At 42.6% G+C, this 27,737-nt stretch overlaps 1 long non-coding RNA gene across 2 annotated transcripts in view; it reads right to left on the bottom strand.

Annotated features, from left to right (window-relative positions):
• Positions 1 to 10,192: 10,192 nt before the first annotated feature.
• Positions 10,193 to 27,737, bottom strand: part of LOC111762831 (uncharacterized) — a 58,587-nt gene continuing 41,042 nt past the window's right edge. Inside the window, exons 1-3 of one of the 2 annotated variants that reach the window (XR_002795844.3) lie at positions 24,882 to 25,046; positions 12,953 to 13,082; positions 10,193 to 10,691 (exon numbers count right to left, since the gene is read on the bottom strand). This is a non-coding gene — a long non-coding RNA (uncharacterized lncRNA). Of the gene's footprint in view, positions 10,692 to 12,952; positions 13,083 to 24,881; positions 25,047 to 27,737 lie in introns of those variants that run through there. The other variant, XR_011646084.1, reaches the window with a different exon arrangement.

A 27,737-nucleotide genomic window follows, 5' to 3' on the forward strand; every position in this document is an offset into this window, starting at 1 on the left:
TTCTGCTCTTTTTTTATTCCCTCCCCTTTGTTGTTATTGTTTGCACTTGCTGTCTGCTCTCTGTGTCCACTCATTGTGTGTTCTTCTGTGCCTGCTGTCTTTTCTTCTTCTTCTTCTCATCTTTCTCTTTAGGAGGCACCAGAAACTGATCCTGGGAACTCTGGTGTGGAAGAGGCATTCAATTGCTTGAGCCACATCATCTTCCTGGTCTGCTGCATCTCTCATTGTCTCTCCTCTATGTCTCCCTTTGTTGTGTCATCTTGCTGCTCCAGCTGTCTGTGGGGCAGGCTGCCAGTTCTCTGCGGAATGTGCCAGCTTGACTTCACCAGGAGGCTCTGGGAATCAAACCCAGGGTCTCCTATATGATAGACAGGAGCTCAATCACTTGAGCTACATGTTTCCCTTCTTGTGTCTCTTGTTGCATCATCTTGTTGTGTCAGTTTGCTGCACCTGCCTGTTGTGCCAGCTTGCTGTCTTTTTTAGGAAGCACAGAGAACTGAACCACAGACCTCCCATGTGGTACATGAGAGCCCAAGTACTTGAGCCATACCCACTTCCCTCTATTCACTGTTTTCTTTAAAAAGATCTATTTATTTATTTATTTATTTATTTATTTATTTCTTGTTTGCACTTGTTGTGTCTGTTCATCTTCCTTGTTTCTTTAGGAGGCACCAGAAATGGAACCCGAAACCTCTGATGTGGGAGGGAGGCACCTAATCACTTGAGCCACCTTTGTTCCCTCCTCCATCCACTATTGATTTACAGGTTCATTCCACTGTGATCAGAGAAAGTGCTTTGTATAATTTCAGTCTTTCTAAATTCATTGAGACCTGTTCTATGACCTAGCTTATGGTGTATCCTGGAGAATGATCCATGAACACTTAATAAGAATGTATATCCTCCTGTTTTAAGGTGTAATGTTCTGTGTAAGTCCATTAGGTCTAGTTCTTCTAATGAATTCAAGGTCTGTTTCTTTTTAAGCCTCTGTTGAGATGTTTTAATATTAATAATGGTGTATTAAAGTCCTCCACTATGATTGCAGAGACATCTATTTCTCTACTTAGTTTTGTCAGTATTTGTTTCATGTATTTTGGGGATCCCTGTTAGGCGCATTAATATTTATGATTGCTCTTTCTTCTTGGTAGATTACCCCTTTTATTGATATATAGTGTCCTTCTTTGTCTCTTACAACAGTTTTCCATTTAAAGTCTAATTTGTCCAATACTATATAACTACTCCTACACTTTTTTGGTTAACATCTGTGCATAAAATCATTTTCCAACTTTTCACTTGCAACTTGTTTGTGTCTCTGGGTCTAAAGTGTATTTCCTTTTTTTTTTTTTTTAAGATTTTTTATTTATTTCTTTCTCTCCTCTTCCCCCCATCCCGGTTGTCTGTTCTCTGTGTCTATTTGCTGCGTCTTCTTTATCCACTTCTGTTGTTGTCAGAGGCACGGGAATCTGTGTTTCTTTTTGTTGCGTCATCTTGTTGTGTCAGCTCTCCGTGTGTGTGTTGCCATTCCTGGGCAGGCTGCACTTTCTTTTGCGCTGGGCGGCTCTCCTTACGGGGCGCACTCCTTGTGCGTGGGGCTCCCCTCCTTGCGCACATCAGCACTGTGCATGGGCCAGCTGCACACGGGTCAAGGAGGCCCAGGGTTTGAACTGTGGACCTCCCATATGGTAGACGGACGCCCTAACCACTGGGCCAAATCCACCACCCAAGGTGTGTTTCTTGAAGACAGCATATAATGGGTCATATTTCCTTATCCATTCTACCAATCTGTGTCTTTTGATTGGAGAGTTTAATCCATTAATACACAACATTATTACTGTAAAGACTGTATTTACTTTAGCCATTTTTCCTTTAGGCTAATATATGTCATATTTTATTTTTATTTCTCTATTTATCCTTTTAGTTATTCTTACCAATAATCTTCCTTTCTACACTTTCCTCCAACCCTCTCTCCTCTTCTGTCCTTTCTTTTTTTTTTTTTTTAAAGATTTATTTTTATTTATTTAATTCCCCTCCCCTCCCCCGGTTGTCTGTTTTCTGTGTCTTTTTGCTGCGTCTTGTTTCTTTGTCCGCTTCTGTTGTCGTCAGCGGCACAGGAAGTGTGGGCGGCACCATTCCTCGGCAGGCTGCTCCCTCCTTCACGCTGGGCGGCTCTCCTTATGGGTGCACTCCTTGCGCATGGGGCTCCCCTACGCGGGGGACACCCCTGCGTGGCACAGCACTCCTTGTGCGCATCAGCACTGCGCATGGGCCAGCTCCACATGGGTCAAGGAGGCCCGGGGCTTGAACCACGGGCCTCCCATGTGGTAGACGGACGCCCTAACCACTGGGCCAAAGTCCGTTTCCCTCTTCTGTCCTTTCAACCTGCAGAACTTCCTTTAGTATTTCTTGAAGGACAGGCCTCTTATTGACAAATTCTCTAAATTTCTATGTATCTGTGACTATTTTGAACTTATCCTCATTTTGAATGACAATTTTGCTGTATATAGAATTCTTGGCTGGCAGGTTTTTTTCTTTCAGTATCTTAACTCTGTCATACCACAGCCTTCTTACTTCTGTGGTTTCAGGTGAGAAATCATCACTTAATCTTTTTTAAAATTTTATTTTATTGGTCTGTTTTCTTTTATTGGGCACTACCTATGTTCTAGAGGTATTCTTGTCCCTCTAATTGAGAACATAGCAGGACTCTCCAGGATGAGAGTTTAATATTTTCTTGTTTATTGTATGGGTCTCCACCCACTAAAATAACATACTATGACAAAATGAACACTTGCATATTCCATAGAAGCATGCCCCAAGTGCGCCCTGTCCTGTATATCTCCCACACCAGGTGCCCTATACCAGTAACCCTCCCCTGCCATACTTGCCAAAAGAACATTCCCAACATTGTAGTTTTAACCACAGACCTGCAAATCCCCAGAGTTCACCTGCTCCTTCCTCCAACTCTGCCCCCAGGTCTATCAATATTCCAACCCAATCCCCCACCCTACTCCTCTTCACAGACCAGCACTGCCAAACCCATCACATCACAGCACCATTTTCATGCCCATCTATTGCCCAGCCACACCTTTCCACCTTATCATAGAGTTTGCCCATATGGGCATCAGTTCACTCCCCTCTACTCCCTTTCTCTCTTCTGTCTTCCAGAGTCTAGCTCTGTGAGTCTGCTCAGTTTGTTTCAGTTATATCAGTAAGATCATGTCATATTTATCCTTCAGTGCCTGGCTTACTTCACTTAACATAAGGTCTTCAAGATTCATCCATGTTATTCCATGAGTTACTACTACAGCGCTTCATCTTATTGAGATTCCCTCATATGTGAAGATCCCTTTTCTCTTACTGCTTTCAGGATTCTGTCTTTGTCTTGAACTTTTGACAATCTTATAAGTATGTATCTTGGGGTAGGTCTGCTAGGATTTATTGTGCTTTGAGTGTCTACACTTTCTGAATATATATATCCATGTCCATCCTAAGAGTTGGGAAATTTCGGACCATTATTTCCTCAAACACTCCTACTGTCCCTTTTCCCTCCTCTCCTTCCTCCGGATGCCCATAATGTGTGTGTGTTTGTTTCGGATTGTCATTCATTTCCCTGAGTCCTTGCTGAACTTTTTCCATTTTTTGGTCTATCTGTTCTACTATTTGTGCAATTTCAGATGGCATATCTTCAACATCTCTAATTCTTTCCTCTCCCTATTCAAATCTGTTGTTATGTGCTTCCAATGTATTTTTAAAATTTCTTGTATTGTGCCTTTTATCACCATAAGATCTGTTATCTTTGTATGTATGTTTACACTTTCTTCTCTATGTTCCCCAAGTGCCCTCTTTTTATTATTTATTTATTTTTAATTTATTTCTCTCCCCTTCCCCACCCCCCCCCTCCCCCCAGTTTTCTGCTCTCTGTGTCCATTCGCTGTGTGTTCTTCTGTGTCTGCTTGCATTCTTGTCAGCGGCACCAGGAATCTGTGTCTCTTTTTGTTGCGTCATCTTATTACATCAGCTCTCTGTGTGTGCAGTGCCACTCCTGGGCAGGCTGCCCTTTTATCGCACTGGGTGGCTCTTCTTATGTGGCACACTCCTCACACAGGGGACACCCCTGTGTGGCAAGGCACTCCTCGCGTCCACCAGCACTGCGTATGGGCCAGCTCCACAGGGGTCAAGGAGGCCCTGGGTTTGAACCTTGGACCTCCCATGTGGTAGGTGGACAGCCTATCCATTGGGCCAAATCCGCTTCTCCCAAATGACTTCTGGATATCCTTTATCTCTTCCTTCATTTCATTGTGTTGATTAAAGATATTTATTTGGACATCCTTAATTAGTTGTTCCTTATTGTACAGCTCCTCCTGCTTTTTAGTTTGTTCAGTAGACTGAGTCATTACTGCCTGTTTCTTAGTATGGCTTGTAAAATTTTGCAGATATCTAGGCATCTGTTTATCTTGATGGATTTATTCAGTTGGTTAGTGTTCCAACCCAACTCTTGATGGGTGTGGGTTGGGGCAGCTGTAAACCAAAGATGAACCAGGCAAAGGGTTAGACATGAGCTTTATTGGGGTTTACAAACAGGAGAGGCTCTCCAATGGTGGTGGTTCAAATAATGAAGATACTGCTCCACAAAGAAACTAGAAAAGGAGGGCAATATAAGGGGTCTCAGGACAAAGACATTCCACAGGGTATGAGAACAGAGCTTCTGTAAAAGTTACGTGAAGCACACAAATGGGGTGTTTGGTGATGTTATCCCAGGAAGAGAGTATACAGCCTTGAGGAGATTAGGCTCTGCAGTACCATCTGTACATTCTTTCCTTCAGGGAGGCTTGTTATCTTTTAACTAATGAGTGTCCAGACTATGCCAGTAGCTATGTGCTTTGGGCTGTTTCATTTAATGGGGCAGTGGGGCAGGGATCCCAGGGCCCTGGTCTCCCATAATCCATCCCCATGTAGTAGCTGGTGTTTACCATGGGACACATTGCATTCACATTCCACAGCAACAGTATAACAGACAACTGTATAATAAGAGTCCTTCACTGGGGAATGGATGTGGCTCAAGCCTTTGAGTGCCTGGGTTCAGTTCCCAATGCCTCCTAAAAAATACAAAAAACAAATAACAGAATACAACAAACAGGGAAGCAGATGTGGCTCAGGCAATTGGGTGCCTGCCTACCACATGGGAGGTCACTGGTTCAGATCCTGGTGCCTCCTAAAGAATATAGTGAACTGGCATGTTGGGCAGGCATGGTGAGCTGATACAACAAGAGACACAAGAAGAGGGAACATAATGAGAGACACAACAAAACAGGGAGCAGAGATTCCCAGAGCCTCCCAAAGAAGATAGTGACTGATGCAAAGGGCAGGCATGGCAAGCTGATGAAACAAGATGATGCAACAAGAGATGTGAGGAGGAAAGACAATGAGAGACACAACAAAGCAGGTGATTCAAGCAATTGGGGACCTCCCTCCCTCATTGGAGTTCCTGAGTTCGGCTCCTGGTGCCTCCCCCAAAAAAAGAAACAAGGAAGATGAACAGACACAGAAAGTGTAAACAAGGGGGGTGGGGAGAAATAAAATAAATCTTAAACAACAACAAGCAAAACAATTTTTAAAAAAAACAACTCAGGGGAGCAGATGAGGCTCAGTGGTTGAGTGCCGGCTTCCCGCATACGAGGTTTGGGGTTCAGTCCCTGGTACCTCAAAAAAAAAAGAGTTCTCCACTAAAAGCTAGTAGACCCATGAAGATATGTTGCCAGGGCCAGGAAAGGGGATTAAACCAGTCAGATAGAGGGCCAGTAGCTAATTTACCAATGTGTTGTGTGTGCTTTTATGTATGATTTAGATCTTGTGAAGTATTATGGGAGTGATCAGGAATATATAACAATATCGAACATTAATGAGGGTCCAGATCCCACATTGTGCCACAGTCAGAATCTCTAAAGCCATCCTCTTTGGCAACACTACCTTATGCAATTGAGTAGTTTCATCATTTAGCAAGGAAATTGCTACCTTAGAATTATTAATGGCTTGAGACTTGTGGTTAGCTAAAGCATTTAAATGTTCTTCAGTGACAATTGCAGCACCACCTGGCGCAGCTAATGGATAGAACCACCAGAGGGAGCACTTTACTCTATACCTAGCTTTAACCATTTCCCAGTTCCTGGGAGTATGGGGTAATGAAGCATATAAAGTGGCAGGGACATAGGACACACATTGTCCGGTCCACTTGTAGGGCAAATATAGCCACCTGTTTTGCCTGCAAGTTCATAACCATCCTCTAGGGGGTGGATAAGCCCCAGTTGTTAAGTAGTAGGCCTGCCTTTGGAAAAGGCTATCATTTTTTAGCTTGACAGTGAAATTACACAGTTGGAGGGTAACAACCCCATATTATGAATTCTCTCCTGTCTTTCCATACAGACAGGGGGAATTTATTCTAAGGTGAGAGATTCAGCTGTTAACCATCCTATACAGCATATCCTAATAAAGGTTTAGACTTACTTATTTGCTCCCTTACAAGGGAAAAAATATATTTATGAGTCTTATGGTAAGGCAGTAGCTGGATTTCAGTCTTACAGGAAAAAGTTTTGTTCCAAACTTGTCGATGGGTTGTATTATACCATGCCAGCAATTTGTAGAAGTGACAGTCCAAGGAAGGCCAGTAGCACCTGAGGATGGCGGGTTTGTGCAAACCCAACATTGGGTCTGATTGTGAGCATGAGTTACTGCTGAAGCCACTATGGATGAAAAGAAAGTTGTTTATGGGGAACAACAAGGAGCAGATCATTCTGGTCTGACAGTATGCAAGCAACATTTCCACCAGTAGATAACAAAGTACCAGGTAGGGGGGGTTGTACGAGGAAGCTTCCAATACCACACATTTTCCCCTTCTAAATTCTCTGAGTTTTTCTCTGACATCAAAAACTAGTTTAGGGGAAGCGGACTTGGCTCAGTGGTTAGGGCGTCCGTCTACCACATGGGAGGTCCTCGGTTCAAACCCCGGGCCTCTTTGACCTGTGTGGAGCTGGCCCATGCACAGTGCTGATGCACGCAAGGAGTGCCCTGCCATGCAGTGGTGTCCCCTGCGTAGGGGATCGGGATCCCCACGTGCATGGAGTGTGCCCCGTAAGGAGAGCCACCCAGCGCAAAAGAAAGTGCAGCCTGCCTAGGAATGGGGCTACCCACGTGGAGAGCTGACACGACAAGATGACGCAGCAAAAAGAAACACAGATTCCCGTGCCACTGACAACAACAGAAGCGGACAAAGAAGACACAGCAAATAGACACAGAGAAATGAATAAATCTTTTTTTTAAAAAACCAAGTTTAGGCATAAGAGGAGTCCACATAGTTATACATAGAGCCCCAGAGGGAATAGGAGACCCTGGATTATTAATAAAGATTTTTACTGGCATTTTTTTTATAAACTGTAGTCTTATAACAATGTTTTGGGTGACTCCTATTCCCCATGGGCTTAAGATTCCCAACCAGTAAGGCTGCATAGGCCAGCACCATGGTCAAATGACCTCATTTTCCCTAGTTTTATAGTTTGAGGCATAGGCTGCAACAGATTATTATTACTTCCTCTTTTGGGCTGTAGGGTGGCTGGCCCAGTAATGTGTATTCTCAGTACCTGCATCAGTCCTGCTGTTAGCCTTTTGACTGAAGCAGGGGCCTCTGCCTGCAGTGCTGAGTTTAAATGGGTCAGGGTTGGATACGGCCTCTTAGTCCATTGTTGTAGAGATCCATTTTTGCCTTTTATTTCTTCCTTTAAAAGTTCATTTATCCTTTTTATAAGACCTGTATCAGTGGGATTATAAGGCAGATGGAAACTCCAAACAATATTCTGGTCCAAGACTGCATGAGATAACCAGTCAATGGATTTCCTCACTCACTGTCAGTTTGGGCTGGCAGCCCCTATAGGCACTTATTTTTTTGAGGCAGTGAATAGTGGCCTTTCATACTGGGAAGGCCAGCAAGAGTCCCGTGGCAGTGTCTGTGGCAGTGAAACTATACCCTGCCTTTTCTGAAAGGGGGAGGAGACTGATGTAATCCACTTGCTATCATGCTACTGGAGTCTGTGCTTGCCAATATGTCCCATCCAGTGAGGTAATTGCCACAGTCACTGGAGTGAAAATTAAGGACACTCATGGGTGATGTCCCTGAGCTGTTGGCAAGTGACAGGCAACTGGAACTGCTGGACTAGACACCACAGGGTCTGGTAGCCAGATGTCTGCTTTTCCTGTGGAGCCACTCTGCTGCTTCTTGGGTCTCACTGGCAGGGCTCCAGATCTTCGTGAGGGCATCTGCTTCAACATTTCCGAGAGGGGTGTTACAGGAGCGGGAGGGATATGAGAAACAGTTACCTGTTGATGCTGGCAGGCATCCCAGATGTCCTTCCATTAATCTCTCCCCAACAGGGAGCAGCTCCAAACAGTCCATTTTTCCTGCTTCTAGGTTACCCTCCAGGTGGTAAGGCATTTGTATACTGCCCAACTATCAATACAGATTGTTAATGAATCCCTAGGCTCGTGTACTATAACCATCCACACGGCTCTTAGTTCAGCTCACTGACTGTAAGTTCTAAGCTGCACAGCTACAGCTCTCCACACAGGAAGCTGTCCACTAGCTGAACAGTCTGCGTACCATGCATTTTCTGAAACTGTTCCTATGCCTTCTTTAGTGGGCACTTCAACAGTCAACTTGTGGGTTGTAACTTGGGTCAAAGAATCTTCCACATAAGACACTGGGCCTAGTATCTCATGCATTTCAGTACTTAATGGGCTAGAATTGAAGGTGCTGTGCTGTAGTGGGTAAGCTTTTCACTTTGGTAAGGTACTTAGTTGTGCACTCCCAGAGTGAGGGTTGTCCCCAGTATCTGCAATCCACCCCTGGATAGGGATGGCAGTCTTCAGAGTGACGGGACACATTTGGTTTAAGTCCTCCATTTGCAACTAGGCATGGATGCTGCACACATTCGCTTTTCTAAGGAGCTGTATCATAATTTGGCCCCTTTCCACAATTACGACTAAAACCCAAGGGGTACACATTTAGAATATTGCCTTTGCCCCAAACCCTACCCAAAGCCAATATTGGTACTGGCCATGTCCAATTCACTGGGTAAGTTAGGATCCACCCCCTATAGTGCTTGAGCCTGTGCCATTGCCCTCTTTGCTTCTTCACAAGCAGCCTGCTGGGGGTCCTCCCATTCCCATGCATGACCTTTCCTGATTAATGCACACAATGGTTTTGATATATTAATATAAGCTAAATGAGGGATGAATGGTCTTCAGTACCCCAACAACCCCAGAAAGGCCATCAGTTGTGGGAAAATGTACTTTATCAACTACAACAGAAGTTATAGTTTTTTTCTTACCCAACCAAACAACACCCAAGAATTGGACAGAGCAGCCAGGATCTTCCAGCTTGTCCTGATTGATTACCCATCTCCAGCTTTCAAGATGAGATACTGTACAACCACCACACCAAGGAACTGAGAAAGTCTACAGCTGTGGGCATGAGTGTCCCATCCACCAGCCATATAGGATCTAAGCCCCCTCTAGATTTAGAGGTGGAGTGGACATCGCCACCCCAGCATCCTCAGGATGGAGGAATAAAATATGGATTAGAGTGGACTTACTGGTATTCTACTATAAATTATTGTGACTCTAGCAATGGAAGAAATTATATCATTGATGTGGAGACAGTGGCCATGGGAGTTGCTGAAGGCAGGGAGAAGGAAAAGAAGGTGTGATGTGGGGGCATTCTCAGGACTTGGAATTGTCCTGAATGATGTTGCAGGGATAGATGCAGGACATTATATATCCTGCCATAACCCACTGAATTAATTGGGAGAGAGAGTGAACTACAATGTAAACTATAATTCATGCTGTGTAGCAGTGCTCCAAAATGTATTCATCAATTGCAATGAATGTATCACACTAATGAAAGAAGTTGATGTGAGAAAAGTGGGGGGTGTGGGGAGTGGGGCATATAGGAGCCTCCTATATTTTTTAATGTAACATTGTGATCTATGTATCTTTTAAAAGTAAGTAAAAAATATATATTTTAAAAAGATGAGATCTATTGTTTCTGGTGCTTCTTTTAATTCTGAAATAGAATTACTGGCTAACATAATATCATCAATATAATGGAATAGGGTTACAGCCACAGGTTTCTCCCATTTGGCCAGATCTTTCGCCATAACCCCAACAGAAGGTTGGGCTATGCATATAGCCTTGGGGAAGCGCTGTAAAAGCCCACTGTTGGCCTTCCTCGTGAACGTGAATGCAGGCTGGCTTAACTTGTCTAAAGGGATACTAAAGAAAGAATTAGCAAGATCCCAAACAAAGTGATAGTGACATAACAAGGTACTGATTTCTTGCAATAAATCAGCAATTTTGGGGACTGCTGCACACAATGGTGGGGTTACTTTATTTAATTTTTGGTAACCTACAGTTATATGCTACCCTGTGGTATTCCCCCAATGACCACTTTTTTATGTAGCCATCGAGCTGCTTCTTCAGCAAAGGTGGGGCAAATCAGATGAATACAAGTCAAAGCATCTGTATTTTGATTCCCAGGCAGAGAGGCTGTTTCAGGGACAAATAACATTTTAAAAACAGGAGAAGCAGATGTGCTCAAGTGATTGAGCTCCTGCCTAACACACAGAAGTCCAGGGTTCATTTCCTGGTGCCTCCTGAAAGGGAACACGAGCAAACACAACAGACAGAAAGCACAAATGACAAGGGGTTAGAGAGAAATAAAGAAAGAAAGAAAATAAATCTTTTAAAAAATTACAACCATGATTAACAACATTATACTGTTATCTAATATTATGCAGAAAACATTATTAAATCTCTAGGAATTTTATACAATCTTTAAATATTTATATGAACATCTTACTCATACAACTTTGATGATCAGAGGCTAGAAAATCCCTTTTAATTTTATAACACTTTCTAAAGACTTTATTTATCTTATAACATATTAAATGAACTTAATTATTTTATTACTTTACTTTTTTCAAAGTGAAAGAACAAATCTTTTCCAAGAGTTTGAAATTTTAAAAAGATACTTTGTAGTGTTTGACTTTGAGAAAGCAAAATGTTAAAAGTTGTTAGCTTTGAACATTATGTTCTTCTAAAAGTGAGAAGACTTGCTTTTCTTAAATCACCAAAGACATGATAAGGGAAAAGTACAAGAAGCTATTTTGATAAAACAGACTTTCTGCTTTGTATACTGATTATTCAGGAGAAAAACTATTCTTGACATTTTACTAAAACAGACTAATGATTTCAAAAACGTTATTACATTAACAGAGAAAACATATTTTAGTTTTGCACTAGTATACTATTTGATACTAAAGCTTTTAAAACTCTATAGATAGACCCATCAAATCTTACCCAACTTTGATCACAAAATTTCTTTCCCATGAACCTTCTGCACTTTCTGTATCCATTCAGCTTTTGTCCCACAATTTACTCTTTCTTAATAACCAATCATTTAAATCTTAGGACAAAATTACTTTCTTTTTCCTTAATAATAATAATAATAAAACACATTCTATACACTTACATACTTAAGTTACCAAAATGATTTTGGAACCTATCTCCAGGCAAACCTCTTACAACACACAATTACCTCCAACACTAAACAAATTTGTCAGAATGATTCAATTTGGTTATACTCATCAGTTTAAATATCTAATAGTGTTCAATACTAAACATTGATAGCTTATAGGGGATGGTTTTCAGAAACATGCTTTCTTTAGTTACTATTTTATCAGTACTTCATAAAGATACAATATGAAACATTTACAAGGACACATTTCTGAAACAGTTTTCTGGAGGCAAGTTTGCAGGGAAGGCTGACTGCTATTAGGCCTAAACCATGACTGGATTGCAGTCTTATAAAAGCAGCTAACATTTTTCTATTTTTTTTCCCTCTTTTACTTTCATAGAGTTGTCCACTTTAAAAGTTACTAAACTTTAACAGCACCAATTTTATCAATGTGTCTATCCAGGTCTAATTAGAATTAAGATGGAAACAAGACAGAACAATAATGTTGCCAAGTTTTCCCACTTTTCCAGCAGTTAAACTAATCCTATCAGCCCCACTAAGCCACAGTCAAACCATCCAGGTGGTGAGGGTTTTGTGGAGTTGCTGCCAGAATGCTTTCCCTATCTTGGTTAACTCTCCAGCAGAATATTTTCTTACAAGCATGATTTCACTAACAGGTGCCCTGTTTAGCACTTCTGCCTGTTGTTGTATCAGTGATTTAGTCTTCCTTAGCACAAGTGGTTTAACATGACTTAAAGATTCTTCTATAGTTTTACATCTGAATCACTATCTTTTCCACCCCCCATTCCTCCTCCTTTTCCTCACTGGAGGAGGACTCCATAGGATCCCATGTCTTAGGGTCCCAGGGGAAGTTAATATCCCCCAGACCTGGACTCGAGGCAGCCTGTGGCTCCAAGCCTGAGCATACCTACAGGACAGGTTTTTAACTGATAATCAACTTGGCACAGGTGATCAGTTAAAGAATCTTTCATTTCTGCCTGTGCCAGGTGCATATGCCTTTCTAGCTTTAACTCTTCTAAGTGGCAGATTTCTTTACCTTTCTCTAGACAATCTGCTATAGCTAACTCTACTGCCCATAGTAATGGCCAGCAGACTGCTGTGGAACCAAGCCTGCTATCTTTACCAAGCTTCATAATCTTTTGTTCTTACAGCAAGTGTTTTCAGGGGTGTCCCCGTACTTATGCAGAATTCCACAACAGTCAAGCAAGTGGGCAACCCCATTTTGGTGGTCCCCCCTCATCTGGTCCCCGCTCATCCAGGAGGGCAGCCACCCCTCCCCACATTGGTTTCCCCCAGGACTTCCCCCACAAGTCTCCCTTACTGGAGCTTATGCCCACCACTGCCAGTAGTCCTTTGGTCTCCTGGCTTGTGACTCACCAGTTGTTATGTGTTGAGGTGGCCACAGCAAAAGAACACATGAGGCAAAGGGTTAGATGTGAGCTTTTTCGTGACTTACAAACAGGAGAGACTCTCCAATGGTGGCGGTTTGGAGAATGAAGACAGCACTCTGCAAAGAAATGAGAAAAGGAGGGTCAATATAAGAGGTCTCAGGACAAAGACATTGCACAGGGTATGAGAACAGAGTTTCTTCAAGTTATATGAAACACACAAATGGGATATTTGGTGATGTTATCCCAGGAAGGGAGTATACAACCTTCAGGAGATTACAGTCTGCAATACCATCTGTACATTTTTTCCTCCAGAGAGGCTTGTTACCTTTTAACTAATGAGTGTCCAGGTCATGCTGGCAGCTATGTGCTTCAGACTGTTTTATTTAAGGGATGGGGGGAGCATCCAAGGGCCTTGGCCTCTCACAGTTAATATCTCTTTCTAATCTAGGGTATTTTTCCTCTTAAAATATGGGATTTTATTTATTTATTTTTTTAATATTTATTTATTATTTTTTAATTACATTAAAAAAAATATATGAGGTCCCATTCAACCCCACTGCCCCTGCCCCCCACTCCCCCCACAGCAACACTCTCTCCCATCATCGTGATACATCCATTGCACCTGGTAAGTTCATCTCTGAGCATCACTGCACCCCATAGTCAATGGTCCACATCATAGCCCAGACTCTCTCACGTTCCATCCAGTGGGCCCTGGGGGGATCTACAGTGTCCCGTAATTGTCCGTGAAGCACTATCCAGGACAACTCCACGTCCCGAAAACGCCTCCACATCTCATCTCTTCCTCCCGTTCCCCACACCCAGCAGCCCCCATGGCTACCGTTCCCACACCCATTTCACATTTCCTCTGTGGACATTGGATTGGTTGTGTCCATTGCACACCTATGTCAAGTGAGGGCTTAGATTCCACATGGGTACTGGATGCACTCTTCCCGCTTCTAGTTGTAGACACTCTAGGCTCCATGTTGTGGTGGTTGACCTTCTTCAACTCCATGTTAGCTGAGTGGAGTAAGTCCAATAAGTCAAAGTGTAGGAGCTGAAGTCTGTTGAGGCTCTGGGCCTGGGTGTCATATTATCAGTCCAGAGATTCAAATCCCCTACATATATCTTAAACTCAGCACCAACTACAATTCCAATAAAGTAGCATGCAAGTCTTGTGAAAAGAGATCCCCTCTGAGTCCATTTCCATCACGCAGAAACACCAGCTCCAAAGAAGGGCCATCTGTCATGGCAGTGAACCCCTTCTGCCATGACCATAGAACCCGTGGGTCTCTTTATCCCTCAAAAGAACCAATACCTGGGGTTGTATCTACCTTATCTGTCTCTTAGACTCTGTTCAGTTGTACATAGGGGTATTCCTTCTGACAACCTCCAGACTCTTTTTTAGAGACTCACAGACTTATAATCTCATTTCTCCTTTCCATTTCCCCCTTACATTAGGTCAAACCGCTTCCCGAAGTCATGTTATTATATGTAGACAGGTATATTCTGCTGTTCCGCATTGAATCTTTAATTCAAGGTCATTTTCTAGTTGCTTCTTCAGCTGGTATGTGGTAGTGATCCCTCGGTGCCAGGGAGGCTCATCCCCGGGTGTCGTGTCCCACGCTGGGGGGAATGCATCACATCTACACGCTGAGTTTGGCTGTGAGAGTGGCCACATTTGAGTAACATGAAGGCTGTCAGGAGGAAACCCCCAGGCACAATGCTACTCTAGGCCTTGTTCTTATTGCAGGTGCATAGGCTCAAAAGTGTAGCCATTAGTATCAAGAGCCCACTGTTGGGCCCTCCTTCCTTCCTGGTTCTTGCCGTTGCACCTGGAGGATTGCCGCTGCTCTCCCAGGGCCCACAACAGTGACCCCCTGGCCAGGAGCCCAGGACCCCCCCAGCTGTTGTTTTTAATTGTTTCCACTATGAGTATATATAGACATTACCATATACCCTGGGCATATGCCCTGTATAACTCCCTGTCAACCATATATATCCTGTCAATAACATCCCATATCAGTATTCCTCCGCTGCCATTGTTGAACCACTCTGTGATCCAAAACTTCCCGTAAAGTGAATCCCAACATAATGTCAGCTTCAGAAGAGTCTTAGATCACCAAAATTCATATATACAATATACAGTATTTCCCCAGATCCACCATAAAACCTTTTCCCTTCCACAGCAATAATCTTTTAACTTATTCATATCATATTTCCTGAAACTGATGTACAGATTCCGAAACTATAGTTTTCAAACAAGGTAACATTTGTGCTTACTATGTGGCCCATACTTTAGGTTGTACAGTTTTCTAAATTTTTTAGTTATCCTATGGTTTGTCTTATGGTTTTCATTATTAGTCTGTCGTCCCCTATATGTTTTTGGTGTAATATTAGCTGTTTTATATTCATCCTCGTGTACTCTCACATAACTCCTCTTTTGCCCCCTTATTTACCTTTGTTCTATCCATTGCACGTCCATTTTCCCCTCCCCTTAGGGCCCACAACGCCTGCCAATCTAATGCCCTGGGAGCCGTCCTTTCTCACGAGAGATACAGTTCTCTCTATTCGACGGCATTAGTCTTCCCCAGGATATGGGTCCACCCCACCCAATGGTAGAACCCACCTTGGCAAAATGAGCCTTCAGCTATTCCCTCCGGAGTCCGTCCCGCATCAGACCATACCCCCTGAGCGTCCTAACCAGGTGACCCTCCTATTTATACTTTGGTACGTTTTACTCAACATTTAGTTCTCAACGAACTTCTGGCACTCTCCCATGTTTGTATGTTGCCCCTCCCTCCCACCTATTTCTTGGACCATATTACCCCTCTTCCCATCCCCAGCCCCCCTCAAACCCAGAAAACCCCACCCGAAGGTAACCCCTTGCCCCCATTTTGTCCCTTCTTTGTGCTCATACTTACCCCCAGCTCATCACAGATTCCACCCCTACAGACATTAACTCACATCCTTCCTCCACCCCCCGATTTCCAGTAAGCCACTTTTCCAGACTCTAGCTCTCTGAGGCAGTTAACTTATTTCATATCATTGAGGTCATATAGTATTTGTCCTTCAATGCCTGGGTTGCTTCACTTAACATAAGATTCTCAAGGTTCATCCATGTTATCACGTGCGATTGTAGTGTATTGGTTCTTACAGCTGAGTAGTATTCCATTGTGTGTATATACCACATTTTATTGATCCACTCATCTGTTGATGGACTTTTGGATTGATTCCAACTTTTGGCGATGGTGAACAATGCTGCTATGAACATTGGTGTACATATATCGGTTTGTGTCCTTGTTTTCAGATCTGATGGGTATATACCCAGCAGTGGTATTGCTGGGTCATATGGCAAATCTATGGATAATTTTTTGAGAAACTGCCAAACTGTCCTCCAGAATGGTTGGATCCTTCTGCATTCCCACCAGCAATGGATGAGTGTTCCCCTTTCTTCACATCCTCTCCAGCATTTGTATTCTACTGTTTTTTTCATGGCTGCCAATCTTATGGGAGTAAGATGGTATCTCATTGTAGTTTTGATTTGCATTTCCCTGATAGCTAGGGATTTGGAGCATTTTTTCATGTGCTTTTTAGCCATTTGTATTTCTTCTTTGGAGAAGTGTCTGTTTCAATCTTTTTCCCATTTTTTAAATGGGTTGTTTATCTTTTTGTTTTCGAGATATATGAGTTCTTTATATATGCAAGTTATAAGTCTCTTATCAGATATATGGTTGCCAAATATTTTCTCCCATTGTGTGGGTTCCCTTTTTACTTTCTTGACAAACTCCTTTGAGGTGCAGAAGGCTTTAATTTTGAGGTAGTCCCGTTTATCTATTTGTTCTTTTGCTGCTCGTGCTTTTGGTATGATATTCATGAAGCCATTTCCTATTACAAGGTCCTGTAGATGTTTCCCTACACTGCTTTCTAAGGTCTTTATGGTCTTGGCTCTTATATTTAGGTCTTTGATCCATCTAGAGTTGATCTTTGTATAAGGTGTGAGATGGTAATCCTCTTTCATTCTTCTACATATGGCTATCCAGTTCTCCAGGCACCATTTGTTGAATAGGCCATTCTCTCCCAGTTGAGAGGGTTTGGTGGCTTTATCGAATATTATATGGCTATATACATGAGGTTCTATATCTGAACTTTCAATTCGATTCCATTGGTCTGTGTCTCTCCTTATGCCAGTACCATGCTGTTTTCACTACTGTAGCTTTGTAGTATGTTTTTTTTTATTTTTTATTTTTATTTTTTTCTCTATTTTTTTTATTGATTTTGTAATAATATTACATTAAAAATATATATGTGAGGTCCCATTCAACCCCACCCCCCCACCCCACCTCTCCCCCCCCCCCCCCCCCCAGCAACACTCGTTCCCATCATCATGACACATCCATTGGATTTGGTAAGTACATCTTTGGTCACCTCTGCACCTCATAGTCAATGGTCCACATCATGGCCCATACTCTCCTCCATTCCATCCAGTGGGCCCTGTGAGGATTTACAATGTCTGGTGATTGCCTCTGAAGCACCATCCAGGGCAGCTCCATGTCCCAAAGACGCCTCCACCTCTCATCTCTTCCTGCCTTTCCCCATACCCATCAGCCACCATGCCCACTTTTCCCAATCCAATGCCACCTCTTCTATGTGGACATTGGATTGGTTGTGTCCATTGCACCTCTATGTCAAGAGGAGGCTCAGATTCCACATGGATGTTGGATGCAATCCTCCCACTTTCAGTTGTAATCACTCTAGGCTCCATGGTGTGGTGGTTGTCCTTCTTCAACTCCATCTTAGCTGAGTGTGATAAGTCCAATAAATCATAATGTAGGTGCTGGAGTCTGTTGAGGCTCAGGACCTGGCTATCACATTGTCAGTCCAGAGATTCAAATCCGCTAAATATATCTTAAACCCCAACATTAACTGCACCTCCATCACCTTAGCATGAAAGTCTTATGAAGGAAGATCCCATCTGAGTCCAGATTCATCACACATAAACACCAGTTCCAAAAAGGGGCCATCTGACCTGGTAGTTAACCCCATCGGCCATGACCATAACTCCCATGGGTCTCTTTAGCCCTCGAAGGAACCGATATCTGGGGGTTGTATCTGCTTTATCTGTCTCTCTGACTCTGCTCAGTTGTGCATGAGGGCAATCCTTCTGCCAGCCTCCAGACTCTTTTTTAGAAACTCGTAGCCATATAAACTCATTTCTCTTTTCCATTTCCCCCTTACTTTAGGTCAAACAGCATTTTAAAGTCATGTTATTTTATGTAGACAGGGATATTCTGCTGATCCACATTGAACCTTCCGTATAAGGTCATTTTCCAGTTGCATCATCAGTTGGTAGTTGATAGTGGTCCCTCGGTGCCAGGGAGGCTCATCCCCGGGTGTCATGTCCCACGCTGGGGGGAAGGCATTGCATTTACATGCTGAGTTTGGCTTTGAGACTGGCCACATTTGAGTAACATGAAGGCTGACAGGAGGAAATTCCCAGGCACAATGTTGCTCTAGGCCTTGTTCTTATTTTAGGCTTATCAGCTCACAAGCATAGTCATTAGCATCAGGGGCTCACTGTTGAACCCTCACTCCCTCCCGGTCCCCGCCGCTGTACCTGGGAGACTATCGCTGCTCCCCTAGGGACCACGACAGAACACCATTGGCCAGGAACCCAGTACCCCCCCTGCTGTGGTTTTTAATTGTTGCCACTATGAGTATATCCAAACATTACCATGCACCCTGGACATATGTTCTGTACAGCTCCCTGTCAGCCATATATCACCTGTCATTGGCATCGCATACCAGTATCCCTCCATTGCCATTGTTGAAACACTCTGTGATCCAGAACTCCCCGAAATTTGAAGCCCAATATAATGTCATGGTCCCTTACTAGGGAATGGCATATAGCGATGGATTTAAAGGTTAGATAAAGAACTTGGATAAAGTTAGATAAAGAACTTAGATAAAGAATGTTGACTTGAAAAAATTCTACATCATATCTTTTTTTTTTCTTTCCCCCCCTAATTATTCAGCTTCTCTTCACAGGAGTCCTAGACCACAGCAATGCATATATATAATATACAGCACTCCCATACATCCACCACAAAACCTTTTTCCTTCCACAGCGATACTCTTACACCCTATTCATATCATATTTACTTAACGTGATGTACAGAGTCTGAGACATTAGCTTTCTAACAAGGTGACATCTGTGCTTACATTATGGTGCATACTTTAGGATATACAGTCCTTTACATTCTTAGTTATCCTATGTTTTACATTATGGTTTACATTATCAGTCTGTCATCTCCTATATGTTATGGTGTAATATTACATGTTTTATATCCATCCTTGTGTACTCTCAAGAAACTCCTCTCTTATCCCCCATTTACCTTGGTTCCACACATTTAACGTCCATTTTCCCTTCCACCTTGGTGCCCACAGTGACAGCCAACCTCCGTTTCCTGAGGAGCCACTTCCAGAGATAGATGGAATAGTGTTCAGGGCCTAACTTGCTCAACTACCCCAATGCCCTGGGAGCCACCCTTTCTCTCGAGGGATACAGTTCCCTCTATTTGGTGGCATTAGTCCTCCCCAGGATGTGGGTCCACCCCCACTCTCACTACTTGGGTTTCTACCCCATGGTGACACCCACTCTGGCAGAATGAGCATTTAGACATTCCCCAGGAGCCCGTCCTGCATCAGACCTCCCCTCCGAGCATTCTAAACAGGTAACCCTCTTTATTATATTTTGATATGATTTTCTCGGCATTTTACTCTCCACCAACACCTGACCCTCTCCTGTGTTCATATGATACCCCTCCCTCCCTGTAGTATGTTTTGAAGTCAGGAAGTGTGATTCCTCCTATTTCGTTTTTCTTTTTCAATATGTCTTTGGCTATTCGGGGCCTCTTTTTATTCCAAATAAATTTCATAGTTACTTTTTCTAGTTCCTTAAAGAAGGCTGTGTTGATTTTTATTGGGATTGCATTGAATGTGTAGATCAGTTTTGGTAGGATAGACATCTTAATAATATTCAGTCTTCCTATCCATGAACAGGGAATATTCTTCCATTTATTTAGGTCTTCTTTGATTTCCTTGAACAATCTTGTATAGTTCTCGATGTATAAGTTTTTTACCTTTTTAGTTAAATTTATTCCTAAGTATTTGATTTTTTTATTTACTATTGTGAATGGTATTTGTTTCTTGATTTCCTCCTGATCTTGCTCATTATTGGTGTATAGAAATGCTACTGATTTTTGCGCATTGATCTTATAACCTGCGACTTTGCTAAACTCATTTATGAGTTCTAGGAGCTTTGTTGAAGATCTCTCAGGGTTTTCTATATATAGGATCATGTCATCTGCAAATAATGAAATTTTGACTTCTTCCCTTCCAATTTGAATGCCTTTTATATCTGGTTCTTGTCTCAGTGCTCGAGCCAGTACTTCCAAGACAATGTTAAATAGGAGCGGAGACAATGGGCATCCTTGTCTTGTTCCTGATTTTAGAGGGAAGGATTTCAGGACTTCGCCATTGTAAACAATGTTGGCTTTAGGTTTTTCATATATACTCCGTATCATGTTCAAAAAGTTTCCTTGTATTTCGATCTTTTGGAGTGTTTTTATCAGGAAGGGGTGCTGTATTTTGTCAAATGCCTTTTCTGCATCTATAGATATAATCATGTGGTTTTTTTCTCTCAATCTGTTTATATGGTGTATTACATTGATTGATTTTCTTATGTTGAACCATCCTTGCATACCTGGGATAAATCCCACTTGGTCATGGTGTATAATTCGTTTAATGTGTTGTTGAATACGATTAGCGAGTATTTTGTTAAGTATTTTTGCGTCTAGGTTCATTAGAGAAATTGGTCTGTAATTTTCCTTTCTTGTGGTGTCTTTGTTTGGCTTTGGTACTAGGGTAATGTTGGCATCATAGAAGGAATTAGGCAGTGTTCCTTCTGTTTTGATTTTTTGGAATAGTTTCAACAGGATTGGTGTTAGTTCTTTCCGGAATGTTTTGTAGAATTCACCTGTGAAGCCGTCTGGCCCTGGGCTCTTCTTAGTTGGGAGATTTTTAATGACTGATTCTATCTCTTTGCTTGTGATTGGTTTGTTAAGATCATCAATTTCTTCTTTCGTCAGTATGGGCTGCTTATGTATTTCTAGGAATTTGTCCATTTCCTCTAAATTGTCATTTTTGTTGGAATATAGTTTTTCAAAGTATCCTCTTATGATAGTCTTTATTTCTGTGGGGTCAGTGGTGATATCACCTTTCTCATTTCTTATTTTGTGTATTTGCATCTTTTCTCTTTTTTTCTTTGTTAGTCTCGTTAAAGGTTTGTCAATTTTGTTGATCTTCTCAAAAAACCAGCTCTTGGTCTTGTTTATTTTTTCAAGTGCTTTCTTATTTTCTATTTCATTTAGTTCTGCTCTTATCTTTGTTATTTCCTTCCTTCTTCTTCCTGTTGGGTTACTTTGTTGTTGTTTTTCTAATTCCTTCAAATGTGCAGTTAATTCTTCAATTTCTGCTCTTTCTTCTTTTTTGATATATGAATTTATGGCTATAAATTTCCCTCTCAGTACCGCTTTTGCTGCATCCCATAAATTTTGGTATGTTGTGTTATCATTATCATTTGTTTCAAGGTAGTCATTGATTTCTTTTGAGATTTCCTCTTTGACCCACTGTTTTTCTAAGAGTGTGCTGTTTAATTTCCAAATTGTCGTGTGAAGTCTGGGTCTCTGTCCCTTGCAAATTTCCAGCTTGACTCCACTGTGGTCAGAGATATTGTTTTGTATGATTTCGATCTTTCTGAATTCATTAAGCCTTTCTTTGTGGCCTAGCATATGGTCAATCTTGGAGAATGTTCCATGTGCGCTTGAGAAAAATGTATATCCTGCTGTGTTTGGGTGTAATGATCTATATATGTCTATTAGATCCAGCTCTTCTAATATACTGTTCAAATGTTTTGTTTCTTTAGTGATTCTCTTTTGAGATGTTCTGTCCAGAGTTGATAGTGGTGTATTAAAATCCCCCACTATAATTGTAAATGCATCTATTCTTTCACTTAGTTTTTCCAGTGTTTGCCTCACATATTTAGAGGCGCCCTTGTTAGGAGCATAAATATTTATGATTGTTCGATCTTCTTGACAAATTGCCCCTTTCACTAAAATATAGTATCCTTCTTTGTCTCTCACAATTGTTTTGCATTTAAAGTCTATTTTGTCTGATATTAATATAGCTACTCCTGCCTTTTTTTGGTTGTTGTTTGCTTGTATGATTGTTTTCCAGCCATTCACTTTCAACCTCCATGAGTCTCTGGGTCTAAGATGTGTCTCTTGTAGGCAGCATATAGATGGGTCGTATTTCCTTATCCAGTGTCCCAGTCTGAATCTTTTGATAGGTGAGTTTAATCCGTTGACATTCAGTGTTATTACGTTTAGAGAGTTATTTATGGTAGCCATATTTTGGTTGGATTTGTGTTTGTTATATTTTGTTGTATTATTTTATTTTCCCCTTCTATTTTTGTCTTTCTTGTTGCTTTTACACTCTCCTCCATCACTGACTGTCCTGTTTTTTCCTTTCTTCCTGCAGAACTACCTTAAGAATTTCTTGAAGGGGAGGTTTCTTGTTGATATACTCTTTCAGTTTCTGTTTATCTGTGAATATTTTGAACTCTCCATCATTTTTGAATGCTAGTTTAGCTGGGTAGAGTATTCTTGGTTGGAGATTTTTTTCCTTTAGTACCTTGACTATATCATACCACTGCCTTCTTGCCTCCATCGTTTCAGATGAGAAATCAGCACTTAATCTTATGGAGTTTCCCTTGTATGTGATGGTTTTCTTTTCTCTTGCTGCTTTTAGAATTTTTTCTTTGTCTTGAGCATTGGATAATTTGACAAGTATATGTCTTGGGGTGGGCCTGTTGGGGTTTATGACCAGTGGAGTGCACTGTGCTTCTTGGATATGTACATCTGTCTCTTTCAGTAGATTTGGGAAGTTTTCATTCATTATTTCCTGCAACACTCCTTCTGACCCCTTTCCCTTCTCTTCTCCTTCTGGAATGCCTATAATACGTATGTTTGAGCATTTTGCATTATCATTCAGGTCCCTAAGTCCTATCTGGATTTTTTCTACCTTTTTATTGACCACTTCTACTATCTGTTTGATTTCCAATGCACTGTCTTCCACATCACTAATTCTCTGCTCTGCCTCTTCTAGTCTGCTGATATTTGCTGCAAGTGTATTTTTGATTTCTTGAATTGTGGTGTTCATTTCCATCATATCTGTTATTTTTTTGCGCATGTCTGCAATTTCCCCTCCAAGTGTTGTCTTCACGCTGTTAACCTCTTTCATTACTTCATCAAATTTGTCGGTGGTAAATGTTCTGAGATCTTTCATTGCTTGTGCGAAGTCCTGCCCCCCTTCCTGATTTTCAGTTTGTTGATTGGATTCAGCCATGTTTTCCTGATTACTGGTTTGGTTTGTAGATTTTTGTTGCTGTCTTGTCAACATTTTTTCTTGACGGGTTTAATCAGTTCCTTAGCTTCTTTGTCTAGTCTTGGAGATTAATTAGCTGTTGTTTTTGCGTAAGTGTTATATCTTCTCTTTGTCACTTTGTTCTTCTTATTCCAATTTCTTATTGCTAGTTAAGCTCACTTTAAAGGAAAGTATTAGTGCTGGGGAAAGTCAATTGTGTAAGGAAGGAAAAAGTGTGAAGTAGTATTGGTGATATATGTTTACAAAGCAACAATATGAGTTCTGGGAGGATGGAAGTTAGATCATGTAAATTGTGTAGAGTTATAGTAGTAGGAAAGTACCTATAATGAGGTAGACGACTGAATATGGGAGGAATGTGGTACGTACTAAGAGGCTATTGTTTTCGTGAGAGAGGGAAAGAGAAAAGAAAGGTAATAGTTTCAGGGACGAATACCAGATGGAAAACTAAACAAAGGTATTAGAAATTAAGAGTTAGACACTTTGTGGATCAAAGAAAGGGAGATGGAATATAGGAGAGATAGCAGATGGTGGAGGATATCAAGTTGTAGGGGAAAGGGGATAGTGTAGATAGGCTAAATCTATTCACAGAGAAATGAGGCAGTGGAGGGTGAGGAAACCCAGCAAATGTGAGGTATTTCCTGTAGGACCTATTGTATTGTTAAGGTAAAATAGTATAAGAAGAATATTGGGGACAAGAAAGAGAGGATTGAAAAAAAAAAAAAAGAACAACAACAACAACAAAAAATAAAAAATAAAAAATAAATTAAAAAAAACCAAAAAACAAAGAACAGAAACCCCGCCGCCAGGCTCGGCTGGGCTCAGCTGGGCTCCGGTCCCCCACCCGCCGCCCGCCGCGGCTCGGCTGGGCTCGGCTGAGCTCGGCTTTCCCGCCCGCCGCCCGGCGCGGCGTGGCTGGGCTCGGCCCCCCCGCCCGCTGCGGCTCAGCCGGGCTCGGCCAGACTCGGCTTCCCCACCCACCGCCCGCCGCCGCGGCGCAGCACGGCTCGGCTCTCCCGCCCGCCGCCCGCCGCGGCACGGCTAGGCTCAGCTGGGCTTGTCTCCTTCGCCCGCCGCCCGCCGCGGCACAGCGCGGCTCGGCTCTCCTGCCCGCCACCCGCCGCGGTGCTAGCTGCCTCGGCTCCGCCTACCCAAGGAGGGAGTCCTCCACACGTAGCTGGGATCTCCGTGTATATTTCACAGATGGATCCTCTCTGTTACCTTCCCTCCAAATTGATGTCCAGACACCTCCGGACCAGGAAAAATCCCGAAACAGCCGGTCCCAAAGAGTCTCTGACGCCTCCCAGCCGATTCCCCCCAGGAGCTAGTAACCGGGAAGTTCACTCAGCCGCCATCTTGCCTCCCCCTCCTGAAAAGTCCCAAATTATATCTTATAGACCAGTCCTTTCCGTTACCTTCCCACCAAATCGATGTCCAGACACTTCCTGCCCTGAAAAAATCCTGAAAAAGCCTGGTCCCAGAGAACCTCCAGCGGTGCCCAGCTGCCTCTTCCCAGGAGAGATGGCAAGGCAAGCTCACTCAGCCACCATCTTGCCGGAAGTCGGGATTTTATTTAGAAACTGTTTAAAGTAAAAAAAACAAAAACAAAAACCCTGTCAGAAAAGACCAGGTGGAAAATGGATTCTCAATAAAACAGAATTCTAGGACAAGAGTGTCTAAAGGTCCTCAAAAGAGAAACAGAACCACTGTCATTTGAATGACGGCTAGTTTCTTGCATTTTTTGACATTGTTAATAATCACTGAATCTGGGTTTTCATCTGAATTCCACACAATGCATGCACTACACAATAATTTTATCATAAATTACCTACTTTCTGCACACATTTTGGACACGCTACCACCAGAAACAAATCAATGTAAATATAATACATCAGGGACTGGACAATCTCAGTAGTAGGTGACACATTTTGTAGAATTCTGTGAAACACAGGGACTGAATAGGTTATGGGCTAAAGCACATGAAAGAAAATTAGGAATAAAATATTTTAAATATTAATAATTAAATCAGGGAAGCAGATGTGGCTCAAGTGATAGGACTTCCACCTAACGTACTGGAGGACCCGGGTTCGATCTCTGGGGCCTCCTAGTGAAAAAGAAGAAGAGAGAAAATGCCTGTATGGCAAGCCAGTGCCTGCATGGTGAGTCGAGTGGCCACGCGAGTGCCCACGTGGTGAACCAAGTTCCTGCGCAAGTGTCCATGTGGCGACCCAGTGCCTGCACAGAAGCCAAGTGCCCGCACAGTGAGCCAATGCCCACACAAGTGAGTCATGAAGCAAGATGATGATGCAACAATAGAGAGATGAAGGGGAGGGTCAAGGTGAAGCACAGCAGAAACCAGGAACTGAGGTGGCACAAGTGACAGGGAACCTCTCTCCACATCAGAGGTCCCCAGGATCGGATCCTGGTGAATCCTAGAGGAGAATAAATGAGAAGAGAAGACAAAAAGAGAGATAGATCCAGAAGATGACATAGTGAATGGACACAGACAGCAAAAACTGCAGGATGGGGGAGGGGGAAGGGAAGGGGGAATAAATAAAAATTTAAAATCTTTTAAAAAATTATTAAATCAGTCATTGTTCTGTATTTTCCGCAAAAGAAAATTAACATTTAGTAATATGCTAGTGAATTTATCTCCAAAGAGATTAGTGCACTGGCAAAGCATTCCAATAGCAGTGGAGAGATGTAGACAGCAGGTACCAAAAACTCCCCGGCCTTGCAGATCCACAGTAGCAATTCCATTCACTGACCACTCCCTTTGCCAGAGGTCCAGAAAGAACTTGCAGCATGATCACCTGACTGCTGTATTTTCACTCTAAGCAGCAAACTCTAAGGAGCCAAAGAGCAGTCCCTGGTGGGCAAGGGGAACAGAGAAGAGAAAATGTTAAATGTAAACTTTTCTTTTTAAGATTTATTATTTATTTATTTCTCTCCCCTTCCCCCCTTCCCCCCCACCCCCAGTTGTCTACTCTCTGTGTCCATTCGCTGTGTGTTCTTCTGTGACTGCTTCCATCCTTATCAGCAGCACCAGGAATCTATGTTTCTTTTTGTTGCGTCGTCTTGTTGTATCAGCAATCCGTGTATCCGGCGCCATTCCTGGGCAGGCTGCACTCTTTCGCGCTGGGCGGCTCTCCTTACGGGGCGCACTCCTTGTGCATGGAGCTCCCCTACACAGGGGACACCCCTGTGTGGCACAGCACTCCTTGCACACATCAGCAATGCACATGGGCCAGTTCCACACAGGTCAAGGAGGCCCAAGGTTTGAACCACGGACCTCCCATGTGGTAGGTGGATGCCCTATCCATTAGGCCAAATCTGCTTCCCTAAATGTAAACTTTAAAGACAGTAAAATGGGACACAACACCCATTCAAATCCCAGAAATGTGGGCAAGTCCCCAAAAGTAGTTGTCAGATTAAAAAACTGGACACGCTTATTTTCCAAAAAACAAAACAACACAAACAAACAAAAACCCACCAATACACAGAAATTTGGAGGATAACTGGAAAAATCATCAGAGAAATGATCAATGAAAATCGAACCCTTTAACTCAAAATACCTCAGGGTTGAAACACATCCTGTATCCATCAAGGCAACAATGCCCCTAGCTTTTTAGCAGGGATGCAATTGGTCAATGACACCAAATGGTTTTACAGAGCAAGTTTCCTAATGTCTAGGCCTACAAGGATTCAAGCAGCTCTTCAAAGCCTGTGAAGAACAGGTTCCAAAATTTCCAAAAGTTCTGTCCAAAATACAATGTCATGCACATAAAATCTGTCATGTTACATTTTATATTTTGAAATAAGGAAGCATATTTTAAATACTCTTAAGGCTTTTGTTTATTAAAATGTTCTTTGCCAAGATTTCACATTAGCTTAAAATTCAGTTCAGGGAAGTGGATGTGGCTCAAGCGATTGGGCTCTCATCTACCATATGGGAAGTCCAGGGTTCAATTCCCAGGGTCTCCTGGTGAAGGCAAGCTGGCCCACACAGAGGCCCAAGCAGAGAGCTGGCCCACACTGAGTGCTGGTCTGTGCAGTGACCTGGTCCAAGTGGAGTGCTGGTCTGCACAGGAGTGCTGGCCCAAGCAGAAAGCGGTGCAGCAAGATAATGCAACAAAAAGAGACAGAGGAGAGACAATAAGAGACGTAGCAGACCAGTGAGTTGAGGTGACACAAGAGATTGAGCGCCTCTCTCGAGAAGATCCCAGGATCGGTTCCTGGTGACGCCTAAAGAGAAGACAAGCAGACACAGA

Source organism: Dasypus novemcinctus, chromosome 17 (genome assembly GCF_030445035.2).
Source record: "Dasypus novemcinctus isolate mDasNov1 chromosome 17, mDasNov1.1.hap2, whole genome shotgun sequence".
In the NCBI taxonomy this organism is placed as follows: Eukaryota; Metazoa; Chordata; class Mammalia; order Cingulata; family Dasypodidae; genus Dasypus; species Dasypus novemcinctus.